The sequence below is a fragment of the Halyomorpha halys genome, unplaced genomic scaffold, assembly GCF_000696795.3.
Source record: "Halyomorpha halys isolate HHAL.00 unplaced genomic scaffold, Hhal_1.1 Scaffold596.1, whole genome shotgun sequence".
NCBI lineage: Eukaryota > Metazoa > Arthropoda > Insecta > Hemiptera > Pentatomidae > Halyomorpha > Halyomorpha halys.
In genome coordinates this window covers 294,560-310,604 of record NW_027106269.1, presented here as the reverse complement: position 1 = coordinate 310,604, position 16,045 = coordinate 294,560, and the positions used below count along the sequence as shown (strand labels likewise).

The window sequence follows — 16,045 nt, the reverse complement described above, 5'->3', positions numbered from 1 at the left end:
CCCTCGGTGTAATAATAATAATAATAATATTGTAAAAGATAAACATTTGTATAACAACCCTAAACAACTACAACTGTTAGGTGTAAAATGGTTGTAGTAAGGATATATTAATTAGGAAATTATAAAAAATCTTTAATCATAAATCAATAGTTCAATTTTAATATTTATTTATAATAATAATTTAATAAAATAGCCAAACTTGAACTTTAATAATTTTTTAGCAGTAAAATTTGCAAGCTTGAGTTGGATCTATTAAAGTTTTCTGAAGATTGCAGTCAACGATTTTTTTGAGTGTGATGGTCACAATAAATAATCTTTATGTCTTTTGGTCATCTCCTCCGCTTCAGAATCCATGAAAAAGTAATTCTTTAAATGTTCAAGGCATATAACATAGATATAAATATATGAACAGCTTTGCAGTACTTATAACGTACTTTTGAAAGACATCTTTGTCGGTATCTGATATATTTGTCGGATCCGTGAAGGATCTTCTAGCAGTGTTGTATCATTGCTTATCTTAAAAATACACAATTCAAATTCTGTGTTTCCTAAAGATGGTCGAGGATCGACGATTGACGGGTAATATGATTATAAATCACTAAAACATTTCTCACTCATCATGACATAAAATAAACTTATTTTTTTTCATCACGGGTTTTAAAATTGTAAGAGCTCAAGTGAGTACAGTGATGCGCTCATCCAACAAACCATAGGCAAATCCTTTATCAGTACTCACCTGTGCATTAGTTCTCCTGGAGGAATAACCCCAAAGTCCTTCAAATCATCATATTATCAAGCATGATCAAATTATATTATTTATGTATTACTATTTATTAATTTATAGATCGATGGCATCACAGTAGTGCCAAGTACATGAAAACTAACTTTACAAAAAATACAATTAAAGTTTCTCTTATTTATGAAAATTAAAGTTTTTATTTAATTTTTTGACTGAACATATTTAGATTTTAACCTGATCTGTTTTTATAATCGTATAAAATGGTAAATATCAATAAGTTCAAAATATGGTCAACAAATTTGCAAAACAGAAAGGTTTTGTATCATTATAAATAAACAGTAACAGAAGACACCTCTCTACATCAATATTCTTCTTCTTTTTCTTCCACCCATATGCCTTCAGCGTAGGAATGCTTCCAACCATCGGTTCCGTGCGTTCCTATCCCTGCTAAGGTTCCTGATTTCTTCCAGAGCCTTTCCTCTCCGCCTTCCAATTTTTTCCATATGGTTGGCGTATGATGTTCTGGGTCACCCTCTCGGTCTTCTCCTCACTCGCCTCACCTCCATAATTTTGATTGGATCTCTGTCTCTCCAGAGTTTCCAGCACTGGGCTAATCTTTAGCTCCTCCCTAATCCTGTAATTTAGGACACAGTCCCTCCGCGTTTTCCCCATAATTCTTCTGAGAATCTTCATCTCTGTTGCATTAACATGGCTTTGTAACCTCTCATTCAGGATGCTGCTCTCTGCTCCAAAAAGAAGTATCGGTAAGAAGACAGACAGGTGGAGATCAATATTCGACATAAATATATTAGATAGTTGCCTACTTCTGAAATCGTCTACTTCCTGTCAAAACTGAAATTTCCACTCCTCAGCCTCGCGGTAACTTGCGGCGTTCACCAGGGATCGGATCATGTACTAATCTTTTTCAATATTCACACTGCCCTTGTAGCTGGGATGAAGTTTGATAATGTACAAATCCCTGGATACGCTGATGACATTGCTATATATTCAACTTGCATAAATGCAAGAATAGCCGTGGACAATGGCCAAATATCAGCCCAACTTATCACGGAGAAATTTAAAGAAATTAACATAAACATCAATACACAAAAAACTGACGCCATCACTTTTTCATACAAGAAAACTTCAAACAGAGATACAAAACTAAACGAGCAAACGATGCAGACAAAGAGACACCTCATTTACCTCCCTATGAAACTAGAGTCATACCTCTCTTACACTACACACAATCAACACAGAATTCAAGTTGTAAAGTCAATGTCCAACGAACTTAGACACCTACTGTACTGGCCAGGACTGTCACTCAAACTCAAACTACTGATATAAAAAGTAATACTCAGAACATGACTACTACATATCGCACACCTACTACACTATTGGTACCAATCAGCCCTGATGACCCTTCAGCCTTATCGGAACGGTATACTACAGAAGATCTGTAGAGATACATAACTCGAGAGACGAAACATAGTACAGATACTTAACGAACCTCAGCTGGAAATAGTACAACACATTACACAACGACACATAAGTTTTTAAAAATATCCACTTCCTTCAAATCTCTATTCTGTTCTCTCATCCATAACAGGACAAAAAACTAGTGGATTGGAATTAGGGAAACAACGGTGGTCGAATCAGTTACCACCAAGTAATCGATAGTAATTCGGAAAAAAATCAGAGGCTCTCCGCAAAACCGTTTTATCCCCATGGTTCATTGTCAAACCCATTGGCCTTGGCGTCCCACACCTTTTGATATTTAATTATTTATTTTATTTTTTGATGAATATTCAATAAATCAAAAAATCTAACTGTACATACGGGATTTAATCCAAACAAATATTTTAATGAAAATGGTATATGCTCAAAAGGTTCGAGAAACACTAACTGCGAACCTGCGTACGAAAACTTTCATGGCCCACTTTAATATTACGATTGAAGCGAGTTTCCTCTAGACTTTCTACTATATGGAATGTAACCTTCTTTTTGATTGTAGAGAGGGTTTCATTTTTAGAATGTTTCAATTTTATTAATTTTAATGAATTGAAATCTGATGTATTATTCTGGAAGTCGTAGATCTGAAGGAAAATTAGTTTATTAACTAGTGTCTAATGTTGAAGATTAATGAAAAATAAACATTCATTTAGGCTACGTATGTATTACTTGAAGTTACGCTTCGAAATGCCGTAATCTGATAAGAAATTGAACAAAGAAAAAAATATGATCCATTTTACAAAGTGAAACAGTGAGACATGCCAAATAAATTCAGGTACTACAAGGATAAAATAATGATGAGTTGAGAACGAACACATCTTTGTCTTAATAGTTCAGACAGGAGGAGAGAATAAAAGAAGTTATTTCATTCATATTTTTTAATACTTTAATGAAAACTATTTACAGTAAAGAGTCATATTGGATATTCCCCAAGTTACTAAAAAATAATTTCTGTGTTCTTTGGAATAAATAAAATAATGCACCTTATTTTATGTTAGAAAAAAGTTCAATTTATATCTAGACTATACAACGGATTCAGAAAATGTTTATTAATACGAAAATATTGAAGTATTTAATGTGCACGCCCCCTGAAGTTTATTTTATTCGAAAAAAACCTAAAATGTTGGTTCACTTTTCATCTAAGGAGGAGCTACACATTCTTAAAACTACCAACAACACTAAAAGACTTCCTTGTTCATTAATTCATGTAGAGTAAATTTTCTATTGTATGTAGAGCTGCAATAGAGCTCCTATGTTCAATAGTTCTCGAGATACATTTTTTCCAAATAACGACAAATGAATATTTTAGCGAATATCAGGGAAAATTCTGCTTCTACCAGGTAAACGTTATCAACTTCATTATAGCATATTCAACTTGCTTTAACTTGGGTGCTTATAGGCATCGTACGTCTAATAGTTCCTCACCTATTGTCTTGCAAATATCAAATGTTTTTTTTCCGGACAATGATAAATAAACATTTTGTGAATTTATTTTAGCAAACATCATCGAAACTGTTACCACTTCTCAATTGACAGCTAATATACATCTGTACGCCTATTGTAGGAGTAGTAGTTTCCATAATATTTCCCAAAATAATTTCACAAAATGTTGATTTTTCATTATTTGGAAAAAACAATGTTCCTTTTTGAGAAACTGTATCTCGAGAATTATCGAATATAAACAGTTCTATTAGGACACACATTTTAGCCAATGTACTCTATTTTCAATGATGTCCTGCAAACTTCTTTAGTATTGTTAGTAGTTAAGAGATGGAGCTCCCAATGAACAATTAATTTTTTATGACGTTTTGAAACAGTTGCCATTTTTTATTCTCCTAACTCTGGATACAAAGTCATCAATTGACTATAAACTGCATGTCGTTTTCATTAGAGTAATAAAAAATTGGGGTAAAAACTTCTTTTGTTCCACCTGGCTCTTGTACTTGGATTTAGAGTTTGTGATTTGGAATGTTAACAATTTCACTTTTACCTCCTCCAGAACGGTGTGATTAATTTAAAACGATATGATATAGGATGACTAGATAAGATCTCTTCTAATGAGAACCGACATTCTTTCAAGACCCTTGGCGAGTGTGCCAGTGGGCCGACAGCGAAAGTCCCCCCTCCAGACGACGTCACGGCCCCTCAACCAATCACCTTCTCCTTCCTTCGGTGTCCTTTTCTCTTTCTCTTCAGCCCCTTCTCCAGATCCAAGATCCAGAGTGAAATCGGTCCTCACAGGGTGTCGGTCTCTTCTTGCCCTGTTCGATCGCTTATACGTACGCGCCGTATGTGCCGTTGGACATGAAACTTTCATCGAGCATCTTTAAAGGAATTTCTGTTTAAGGTAGTATTATAGTTATTATGCTAATATTTATTTATTAAACAGCTTAAATGTCAATCAAATTCAATATAAACAAAGACTGTATTTATAAAGAATATATACATATCAGTTAGATAATCAAGTTGATATGAAAATATCCTAGGCATTATTTTTATGTATGAAAAAAGACTTAAATACCAAAACTAAATTCATGATATGAAGAAGATAACCAACGTTATTCATCGTATTCCTAATTACTTTATTTAATTAAGGGAAAACATAACAAATTAAATGATCGTATTTCTTAGAATTAATATATATTTCATCATTATGAATTTACAGGTAATTCATTGCCAATTAAATCATTGCCAAAATCTAATCTTTTTTATATTTTTATTTACACAAATAGATCATAAAATTGATTATCAAATGAAAATTTTCTTATGCAAGACTAAGTTCCTGTTTCTTTATGCTATCATATGACACACTATGGTCATGTTTTCTTACTAACGTAACATTATACATTAATTCAAGATGTTATATAATTTTAGCAGTATTTCACGAAACGGTCGGTGCGACTAATTGTAATTGCATGCCCTAAAAACGTTCTGCAATTTAGTAATCAGCGTTGGGGTGCACAGTGGGGCGAGCGTACAGGTTCCGTTGGACATTCGAAGGAAAAACAGACATTAAAATTTCGAAGTTTAATTGCAATACTGATAGACTGATATCATACTTAGTAATTTTCGACAACATTTTTGCCATAATAATAACTTACAAACCGACAATTATTAGAATATCCTGTTTTTATTCTGAGCTAGTTTACCTATATTTTTTGCCAAAACCTAATCTCATATTCTGCTTGAATTATACGTACCTAAGCAGTCCTAAAACTACTGAAACATCGGTCAATTAAAAATATATAAACTTATTTTCGATCCTTCAGAGAATCGTAAAGAATATATTTACATTAAAACTGAGGACTGAGGGTAAATAAGTACTCTCCTTACTTTTTAAATAAATGCATATATATATTTTTAATTTAAGCTTTAAATAAGTGTCAGACAATATTTGTTTCACATTAAATATATAACATATTGGACGAAGTAGGTAGAGATGTAATTTATTATAAATGTTACTATTGAAGAAGAAGACAACAATGTTAGTATACCTTAAGATGGGTTGTGATTAAATAAATTTATTTATCTATTTATATATGTTATTGTCTGGAGAGATAAACAGGAGTTGGTCTAGTACATAAAACGGGAAGAAAATTATAAGTTAAAGATAAGAAAAAAAAATGACAACTAAGAAAGAACAGAAGCAGAAAAATATTATTGTACAAAATATGGAGTAAAATATGACTAACTACAAAATAAAAAAACTTAAGTAAATAAGTTTATAAATAAAGGATACTTAACAAGAAAGATTTTTTATCTTACAACTTCTCATAGATTATTTATATACAACTTATTATTGATTATATTTGAGTCACTATAATTATTTTTTAATGAGTTCAGGTTTATATCGACTCATGTGTTTTAGAAAGAGACAAATATTGTAGAAATTACTAACATATAGTTAGAAAATCAGGAATTCTGAGGAATATAGTTTTTAAACAATAAACAATATATTAACAAATATGTTCATCGTTTTTTTCTGGAAAAAAAAACAATAAACTTTTACATTTGTCGAAGGTCGTTTGAGAGGTTTGCAGGGGAAGGGGTTCATTTTAGTTTTGTTTCATAACGTCAAGAACAGGATTTTGGGGGCTTTGGGGATGTCTGATATGATATGGGGGTAAATTTCAGTCAAAACTCGGTCCTTTATGATTGTGTGCTCTTATACAGTCCTTCCGAATTGAGGTGTAAGTGGACTGAAAATTTGTTTATAGTTTGAATTTACTTTCAATGATAAAAAGAAATATACTCGTTTTCTAAATAAAAGTAAGCGGAAAAAAACGACCCTACTGGAGCTCTGCTAATCACGTTTATTTTATTTTTTTTAAATAATTTAGTAATCAAAAGATTTTTATCCGTCGTATAATTTATATATAATTTATTTTGTAAATACCTATAACATATTTTCTAATAATCAAACATTCCATAAATTCACACTAAAAGGCCGATGAATGATGAATTTCGGTCAGTGGCCACAATAAAAAAAAAATTACAAGAGAACATGAACTACTTTTTTGAATTTATGTCCATAGCACTAGTTACACGCAGTCCTATAAAGAGGTAAAATGTTAATGAATTATAGGTTTTATTAAGTGTTTACAATGAATAGTAAGCCAAATTCTTTTTCAAAACCCTTTTCTAAGTTCAGTTTCAAACTTGCTTCAAAAAAGTTAAGAAATCCGGTTACTTTGCCTTAATATGGTTCAAAAATGCAACTAGGTACTTTTCCAAGTATCTGACTCACTCGCTTTCTTGCACGACCATCGTTAAACAGTAATCCCTAATCCAATAACGAAACCAATATTCCAAATTAAAAAAAAGACTAAAATAAATGCAATAAAATAAAGTTTAACAAACTTATTTATAAACAAAAAAGATAAATTTATAAAAAAGTATAATATTACACATAGTAATACTTTAAGTCTCAAAACTGATGCGTCTAGCGTTGGATTCAGAATTTCACGAAGTAGGTATAAATCCCACTGTCAGTTTTCACTTTAATAAAAATAATTAAATAGTAAGTGTTTTCAAAATTTTATATTGATGAAGTTTATGGAACAAGATGGCATGGAACGAGTTTTAAATATTTCGATCCAGTCAGCGCGTAAGCCCTGAAATTTACAAGAAACGCACATAGTGCCACCCATAACATCCCAAGCGACAATGTTTCCAATCTACAAATTAGAAAAGACAGTATTGGTAGATTTCTAGATTGTTTTAGTTGTGGTTTAATATCCAGATTTACATAATATAATTTATAATATATTGATAATACTATTTTCAATAAAAAATGTTTTATTTATCAAATTTAAATAATTTTGAAAAATTAAAAACTTCAGCCAAAAGGGCTGTTGCATTTTAGAAAATGTGCAAATTATATAGAAAATGGCAGCAGTTACAAAACTATTTATTTTGGGTTGAAGTTGCCATACCCAAGAACCTAAGATAATTTAAGATTTTGATATTTACTTATTCGGAATAACTATTCCATAAAATATGTAACACCAAAAAATTTCGTAAATCCTTAAGATTTGAAGACCATTGATCTAAAAAGTTCAGAACATAAAAAAGATTAAAATATAACCAAAACTTCCAGGTTTTATTTTTTTCTTCTTAGAATAATAGTTACCAATTCAGGGAATTCGACTAGTTCTTTCACTCGACACCTTCAGATTCGAGTTCTTACGATATAGGCTACTTATTTGTAATTATGACGCAACACCATTATCTGCGGATGTATCAGTAACAATCTCCGGATACTTTCCACTCACTGTGCGCTATGCCCTTCTATTTACAATAATTAGATCAACGAACAATATGGAATGTGCGATTCCGTAATAAAGCTTTCAACAGATTTAACAGTCGAGTTGGTGCACTGATGCAATCTCACTGACCAACTCCATGTGGGTGGTGTCCATTTAATTTCCAACGGTCCCAAAGCGGTTTTCAGCACCTACGCCAAGATCCCGAGGACGGATATGACAAAATATAAGGTGGTATAAGTCATGGTAAAAATGTTAGATACTACAGCAATGCATTATCTTCAGGATTACCACCTTCTTTAAAGTAAATACGGGATAAAAAATATAACAAGAGAGGGAAGGGGAAAAAGGCAAATATGATAATTCGTAAAAAAGTATGAACAAAATGATAAATAGGAGAATATAAAATACATATACATTAAAAATTATCAATGCAATAAAAATTACAAAAATAAGTTTCAACTTTCTTACAATGGTTCAGATAAACCAAATTAGTGGCCAAGTTACAATATAATATAACATATAGACTTAAATGCTAGGATTTCATTTTTTTATTTTGATGTACTCTAGTATTTTTGTATATATTAATTCATAACTGAGCTATATCTTGTTTGTTGTTATTGACTTTATTATACGCTTAATTTACCTTAATGACAACAAAATTATTCTTAATTTATAATCTTTACACTTTCTTGAAACTGGTTAATATTGTATAAATAAAAAAAATTTATCCATTTTTGTCTCAAAACATTTTTTATTCCTTTAAAAGTCCGACGTTTCGGCCTATTCTGCCATTCTCAAGGACAATCTATCAGAAATAGCTTTTATTACACATATGATTTTTAACAATTCCAAATAAATAATAATGTTATTAATAAAGTATCTATCTTAATTCAATTTTAGAACCACATCATTTAAAAAAGAACTGTATGCAGGTTATTCTGCCCAGGTCATTTATATCAGTCCACAAATTATCCTATGTGACATTAAAACATTAGAGAATCATTTAATGTTGTTAATAAGATATTATAAAATTATGTTTGATTACCTAATTAGTCAATTGTTCATATTAAATTAAAAATTAAAACTTTTTATCACAACCTTCTTTGTTAAAATTTATCACAATAATAATTGTAACCTCCCCTACACTCACGTCAAGCATTTAATTTATTTATTAGAACTATATTTTGGTTAAATTTACTCTTGATTTTATTTTTATGATTCCCTAATGTTTTAATGTCACATAGGATAATTTGTGGACAGATAAATGACCTCGGCAAAATAGCCTGCATAAAGTTGTTTTTAAAATGATGGGGTTCTAAAATTTAATTAAGGTATATAATAATATTTTTATTTGTTTGGTATTGTTAATGATCATACGTGTGATAAAAGCTGTTTGTGACAGATTGTCCTTAATGATGGCCGAATTGCCCGAAACGTCGAACTTATAAAGGAATATAAAAATGTTTTGAGAATAAAATGGATACAATTTTATTTATTTATACAAAATAATTTTTGTTCTCGAACTTAATGCATGGATATGATTGATTTTCAATCAGGTTCATTGTTTCATACTAGGTAAATGTTTGTGAAAATTCCTTCTTTATAACTTACATACTCCTGTATCAACGTTCCGAGACTTTTTCCCCATCTTCAGAATGGACCATTTTTTCCAGTAGTTACAGAGTTACCTTTTGTTCCTGAATAAAATTGTTTTCTTCATTTCATTTCATATTACTCTTTTACCTTGACAATTACAAATTATTGTGGTTGAACTCTTACCTGCATTCATTACAACACATTCCTGGTCAGTAATCTACCGAAACCAAATTCAACTGCAACTCTTTGTTAACAGGTGTTACAAATAGAATGGACGATATTTAGACTGAATAACATTGATAATAGGATGGAAGTATCAATAGTATAGTACCCTGTAGTACTCACTAGTGTACATCTAACTAGATCCTCATCTAAGTAGAGAAATTTAAAATTAAACTGCCAGAAAGCTTCCAAAACTGTGTTACATTCACAATCTAATACTTTAAAAAATCTTATTTTTAAAATAAAAGAACTCTACAACCTAATGAATACTTTATTTTTTCAGATATCTTATTTCCTTGTCATTTGTCTTTCATTATCTTCTCTTACTTGAAGAACACAGTTTACACTTTTGTATAGTATACAAAAAAAATATATATCAATCAATATTAACTTAAAAAATAAAACAAACTAAACTGATAATAATAAAAAATTAGAAGGAAATAATAAAGAAAGAGAACATGATTAAATTCCGTGAATAATATTGTTTATATTATGTCCATCCTTTTTACAATGCATGTCTCTCTATTCATTTAATATCAACATGAATCGTTAAAATTAGAACTAAGACCAAACGCAATACCTGAAAACTAGAACGCGAATTAAAAACAGAAGTGTAAGAACGTGACCAAACGTATTTCGTAAACAGTGAAAGTTCATGCACGACTTTGGACAAATAATAAGGCGTTATTGTTCGTCAAATCCCGGAGCCTTTGTAAAAGTGACTGGTTACGGGGAAAGAATCTTAATAAAGCAAGAGGATTTTTTTTTTTATCTTTTCTTTAGACAAATCTTTTATGTTTCCTATTCATTTTATTATCTTAATATAAATAATTAATTAACAAGCGGTATTTTAATCCTTATATTATCATAATAAAATTATGCCTCGATGCCCTGATAGTTAGGGACAAGATTTTTACCTTTCAAGAAGAATGAACTCACAATCAGTTGCTTGTAATTCTAATTCGATTCTTTTCGACACAGACTACTTTAATTTATAAAAAAAAATGAGTTCTTCAGCTTCAAATGTTCGACTTCATCTGTTAAGCAATGGTAATTTTTATAAAGCTATTTTCTTCCTAAAAAACCAAAAACATTTTAATTGATTCTGAGAACTTCTGGATGTAATTCTGTGTGAAAATATAGAATTTTTACGCACTATTTATGATAAATGATAAATTTCACCTTTGAGTTTCTTGCGTTCTCTTGAATTTTACTTAGTTGCTGAGAAAAATATATTTACAATTGAAGAAATAATTTAAGGAAATACATGATTCAGGACAAAATATCTAAAAATATTTAAAAAATAACAAATATTTCAGAAAATATGTGATTTACAACAAAATATGTAACAATATGTAAAAAAAGCCAAATATTTAAAAATATGTGAAATAAAAATGGCTTATTTTGGCAAGAAATGTCTTGAAACATCGTTAGTTAGTAAGGAATCGAAGATATCAAGGTCAGGTATAAATATGTGAAAACATAAAAATCCTATCCTTAGATATCACCCTTCCTCTTAATAATTTTAATACCCATAAAGTTTAGAAATTTTATATTTGATAACCTAATTCAATTTATAGTTACACATATTTCAAATAGTTAATAATACCTAAAATTATTGATTAATAAGCGATTTTTAAAAGGGTAAATTTTGAAATACGGTCAAAATTGTTGGAAACTTTAGATTTTGTCCCTTCCCCAGTAAATTCTTGTTGCAACTTACCTGATTGATAAGGCCTGTTGTCTTTAGGTTGAACACGTTTATCTGGTTTCATTTGCATTTCATTTAGGCTTTAACTGAAGTCATTTCCAAGGTTCAAATCTAAAAAATATCAGGTTTCTTTACATACAAATTTATGAAAGAACAGATTCCTATAAACAAACATTTCTTCAAACTTTTTAGGAATAAAAAAAACACGTTATACTGTTGTTCAAATTAATGTATTTCCAGTTTTAGCACATAAGAGTCTTCGTTAAGGATTGTTGCTATCTTCCTTACTTGCAGATGTCGGATTAATACCCAAAGTAACTTTTTAAAAAAAAATGTATTTTTTGTTTTTTAAATTTTGTAGTTAGAACCTTTTTAAAGAGACTAAACTACTCAACCAAAGGTCTGATAGATATAAAGCTCTGATAATCAATAACAAAAATGTTTACGCTTGTACCGTTTAATTTAATTTTATTTATTTATTCTCAAAATAAGCAAGAACCGATATCCCATATGGATGCTAACCACTGAGAGTTTAAGTGATATTTAAAAGGATTATATTTCAAATTAACCATTTGTAGGTTAATTTAATTAGTTTTATTCAAGGAAATTACGTATTTTTCTTCATCTTTTTGTTTATCAAACTCCTATGTTTAATTTGTTGTCATTTTTGATACAATACCAGTAATAAAAAAGTTTTGAAAGCTGGGCAGCTGGTGTTTAAGATATTTTCTTGTATGCTAAAATTCTAAAATATAAAATTCAGGACCAAAACATGATTTTTTTTAATTTATCGGTGCGGTTCCAAAGCCAGTTTTCGTGATCCGAGTGGCAAAGAACACTCTCAGTTTACATAAGAGAAGAAGGAGCAAGCTACTTTCACATAACTGGACCGGCTGGTTCCACTCTTCATGAAGCTAATGGTTTCACCTCCTTAGCCTGGATTAATCTCGTATGTTGATATAGTTACGCTCTAAATCCTCTGGAGTATTGCCTAATTAGTAATGGCTAATTTCACCATTAATTTATAACTTCTATTTATGTCTTATGGAAATGTGGTAGTCCCAGACTGCGATGGTTGATGCGCAGGCTATTTCGCAAATACTTGTAATAAGAGAGTGAATGGCGGTTTTAGTTTTACCTAACTATTTATTTTTTTTATTGTTCCTTTTGTATTTCTTATAAATTTTAAATGTTATTAAGTTAAACAGATACACTTGCCCATGTACTTACCATGTGTCTGGCACAGTCTCTTATATTCTAAATTGAAGGAAGGTTAAACCGCAAGTGTATTAGTTTAATTAATAAAAAAATCACATTTATTGACGTAGTGAACCAAAGGCTAGAACTAAAATGGTAATGTAAAATAGTAAGATTGAAAATCGATATTTTAAAGAAATAATTTTGAATACAACACTTGCATCCACCCTCAAACCAGACCCCTCGTTCAACTGAATACAATTTTAAAAACCAGGAGGAATATAAATACATTTTTCAAACTAAAAGGATAGGAAATAAAAACCATTTCCCCATATTACTTATAATAAGGTAGCACATTCAACTCGATAAATCAATAAATATTTAATGTGGTTCTTAAATATGTAGGTGCTGGTGTAATTCACATAATTTTTATTGTAATACAGAGAAAACATTGGTACTACCTTAACTAGGTTTAAAGAAAACTATCTAGACTGCCAAGACATCAACACTTATATTAGTGTTGGTCCAAGCAGTTAAGACGTTTAGGATTCTCTACGATAAATGCCTTCTAACAACAGGCTCATCATACATTAAATTCATAGCACATAATACCAAACAGAACAATAAAATTATATATAAAGGTATTAATAGAATATAAATAAGTATTCGTAATTTAGAAAATAGGTAATGTCCATAAAAAATCTATTTTATTTTTTAAAAATTAATTAATTAACTTATCTTAACTTATCTTAAAGTTAACTTAACTTATCTCAATTTTTAAAAATTAACTGTTAATCCTGATCCAAAATTTATACAAAATAGGTACTTATCTATTTCAAAGTTTTTGTTAAAAAATCCCAAAGTTAGAAATATTCAACAAAACATTTCATTATCAGATATGACCTCACATGAATTTATTTTAAAGATAAGATCCTATTTCATCTACCCTCCAACCAAACCCCTGTTAAAACCGAATACAACTTTTTGAATACAAGAGAAAATGAAATTTTTATTTATATATTTAATTAATTCTAAGGATATTGATTTTATTCAATTTAGATGAAAAAACTTTAGGATGAATGAATAATGTGTTTAAATTACGAAAAACTGTTTTAGTCCAATGAATAATGTTATTAAAATTTGCTCCAATTCATAAAATCTTGTTTAAAATATAAGCTTTTTTTTCTAGGGTGAGACCACAAAAAAAAAAAATACAATTATGGCCGTAGAAGTCTCGGATCATCACATAGGTAATTTTACAGTGTTATCACATAACGTTCTGCATCATCATTATACACAACCTCCAGGTTTTACACAACCACATCGAAGGGTCAGTTCCCCACATTATGAGGATAAAGACGGGACTATGTTAGTGTGGCCAACTATTGAATTGTAGACATTCTTACAGCATGCAGATAGAAATATTTTGTTAAAATCACTTTCACTATCGTTTTCATATTTTATTAATTTATTTAAAAATTCGAACTAAAATATATAATCATAAGAAAAACATTGTATATCTCGACTCTTTAGAGAGATGACTGTCATCTTTAAAGAGAATACTAAATAAGTTCCCACCACCTTGATGGCATGTGGAAGTGTGCGGTGGTTACTCGTTAGTAATTTGACACTAACTTTGGCTTTCTAGGCAAGAATGTCCTAATTTTTTAGGATTTGTTAATGAACACAAAATGAAAGGCTTATTTTTTAATGATGTAAAATCTGTTAAAGCAACAGATTTTTAAAAAACAATTATTTTTAAATATTATATTCATTCGTGATGAACAACAAATTGAATTATCCCTTCAGTGAAGCTTATCTTTTAGATACTAAAAAAGTTACAATGAATGGATGCTAGACTAGCTTTTCAGTTCGTATCTGAGTCGGTAAATGAAGTTGAATAAATGAAATTCACTAAAAATTTCGGAAATCCTCTTGCCTGAGTGAACGTTTTTCGATGCACCGTGATTCATTCGGTTCAAGGTTTTTCAAATGCTGACAGAGATAAACAGAAACAGAGAAAGGGAGTCGAGCATGACTGCAAGAACCCATGATACAAAAGTTCCCTTGATCTAATGCTCAAAAGAAAATGCCAGGGGAACGTTTTCTCAAGGCTTTCACTCATCACTCGTGTATCTTAGAGAAGATCCGTTACGGTATTTAGTAAGTTTCTACTTAAAGTAACAGCAAATCAAGTTAATTTGTTGTATTTGTTAGCTTCGATTTATTTCCATAACTACATTGTGAACGAAAGTTCCATAGTTTAAATTTAAGTTCCCTTCATTGACAATTTGTGGACGTAATTATTCATTGCGCATGGGTTTCCTGAGTGCAAAACCTTTCGCCGAATACCAACGTGAAGTTTCTTGGATTAATTTTTAATCATAAAAAATTACTAAAAGTATAGATAATAAAAAAAATACTATATGTATATATATTTTTTAAATGCTTACATATTCATGTTATAGTACGATAATAGACTTTATTTTACTGTGTAATTAGCGCATGAATTTGTTAGATGTTCCCTCAACTTCCAATCAAACGAACTTTCCCTATTTCGTAATAAACCTTTTCATGATAATTCCATTTATTACATTACATGTCTAATTCTTCATTACCCTCCCTTGTTAATTTTAAATTTCTGAATGCACGTTCTGAAAAATTCTTAGATGACTTCCTACATATCCTACCACATCATTGCCGGCTCTGAAACCGGGTACAAACCACATAATCCATCTTCTTCTGTTTCATCCCTAACTTCCCCAAAAACGGAATTATCGAACTGGTGGAGGTTTGGGCTTCATAAAAGTCCTCTCAAAACCTTAACCTTCCTGGACCACCACAGGAATAAGAGAATCACCTAATTAAAATGAAAACACCAGAACAGAAAACTTTTTCATTTCACGTGAACATCTGATAATGATTTCCCCACAACCTAACAGTCTTTCAAATGTAGTGCAAAAGTAAAATTCTGCCATAGTTTATACATCGTAGCTCTTGATTCTTTTTCGAAGGAAAAGATTCACAGAAACTATGTTGCAAACAGCAACTCTAGCAATTACTATCCTATTTTTCTTAGTAAACCATACTCCTTTTGATTCCATTTCTTATACTTCTGTAATTCTTTGCCTTCAAATATTCGTAGAGCTCTCTTTAATTCTAGATTTTTTCCACCATGTTACTACTGATGACCTGCTCTCTTCTGTTCTAAAATCTGAACTATTGACTATAGCTAAAAAATGTATTCCAGCAAAACTCACTAAGCTCTGCCTTCCTGTCGTTCTTGAATTCCTTCAATAT

At 30.3% G+C, this 16,045-nt stretch overlaps 1 protein-coding gene across 2 annotated transcripts in view; it reads left to right on the top strand.

Annotated features, from left to right (window-relative positions):
* Nucleotides 1–4,450: 4,450 nt before the first annotated feature.
* The window catches only part of kkv (hyaluronan synthase-like protein kkv), a 117,749-nt gene continuing 106,154 nt past the window's right edge, over nt 4,451–16,045 (top strand). For both annotated transcript variants that reach the window (XM_014426839.2, XM_014426838.2), the window contains exon 1: nt 4,451–4,598. The gene's annotated coding sequence lies outside the window, so the exon portion shown is untranslated. The remainder of the gene's footprint in view (nt 4,599–16,045) is intronic.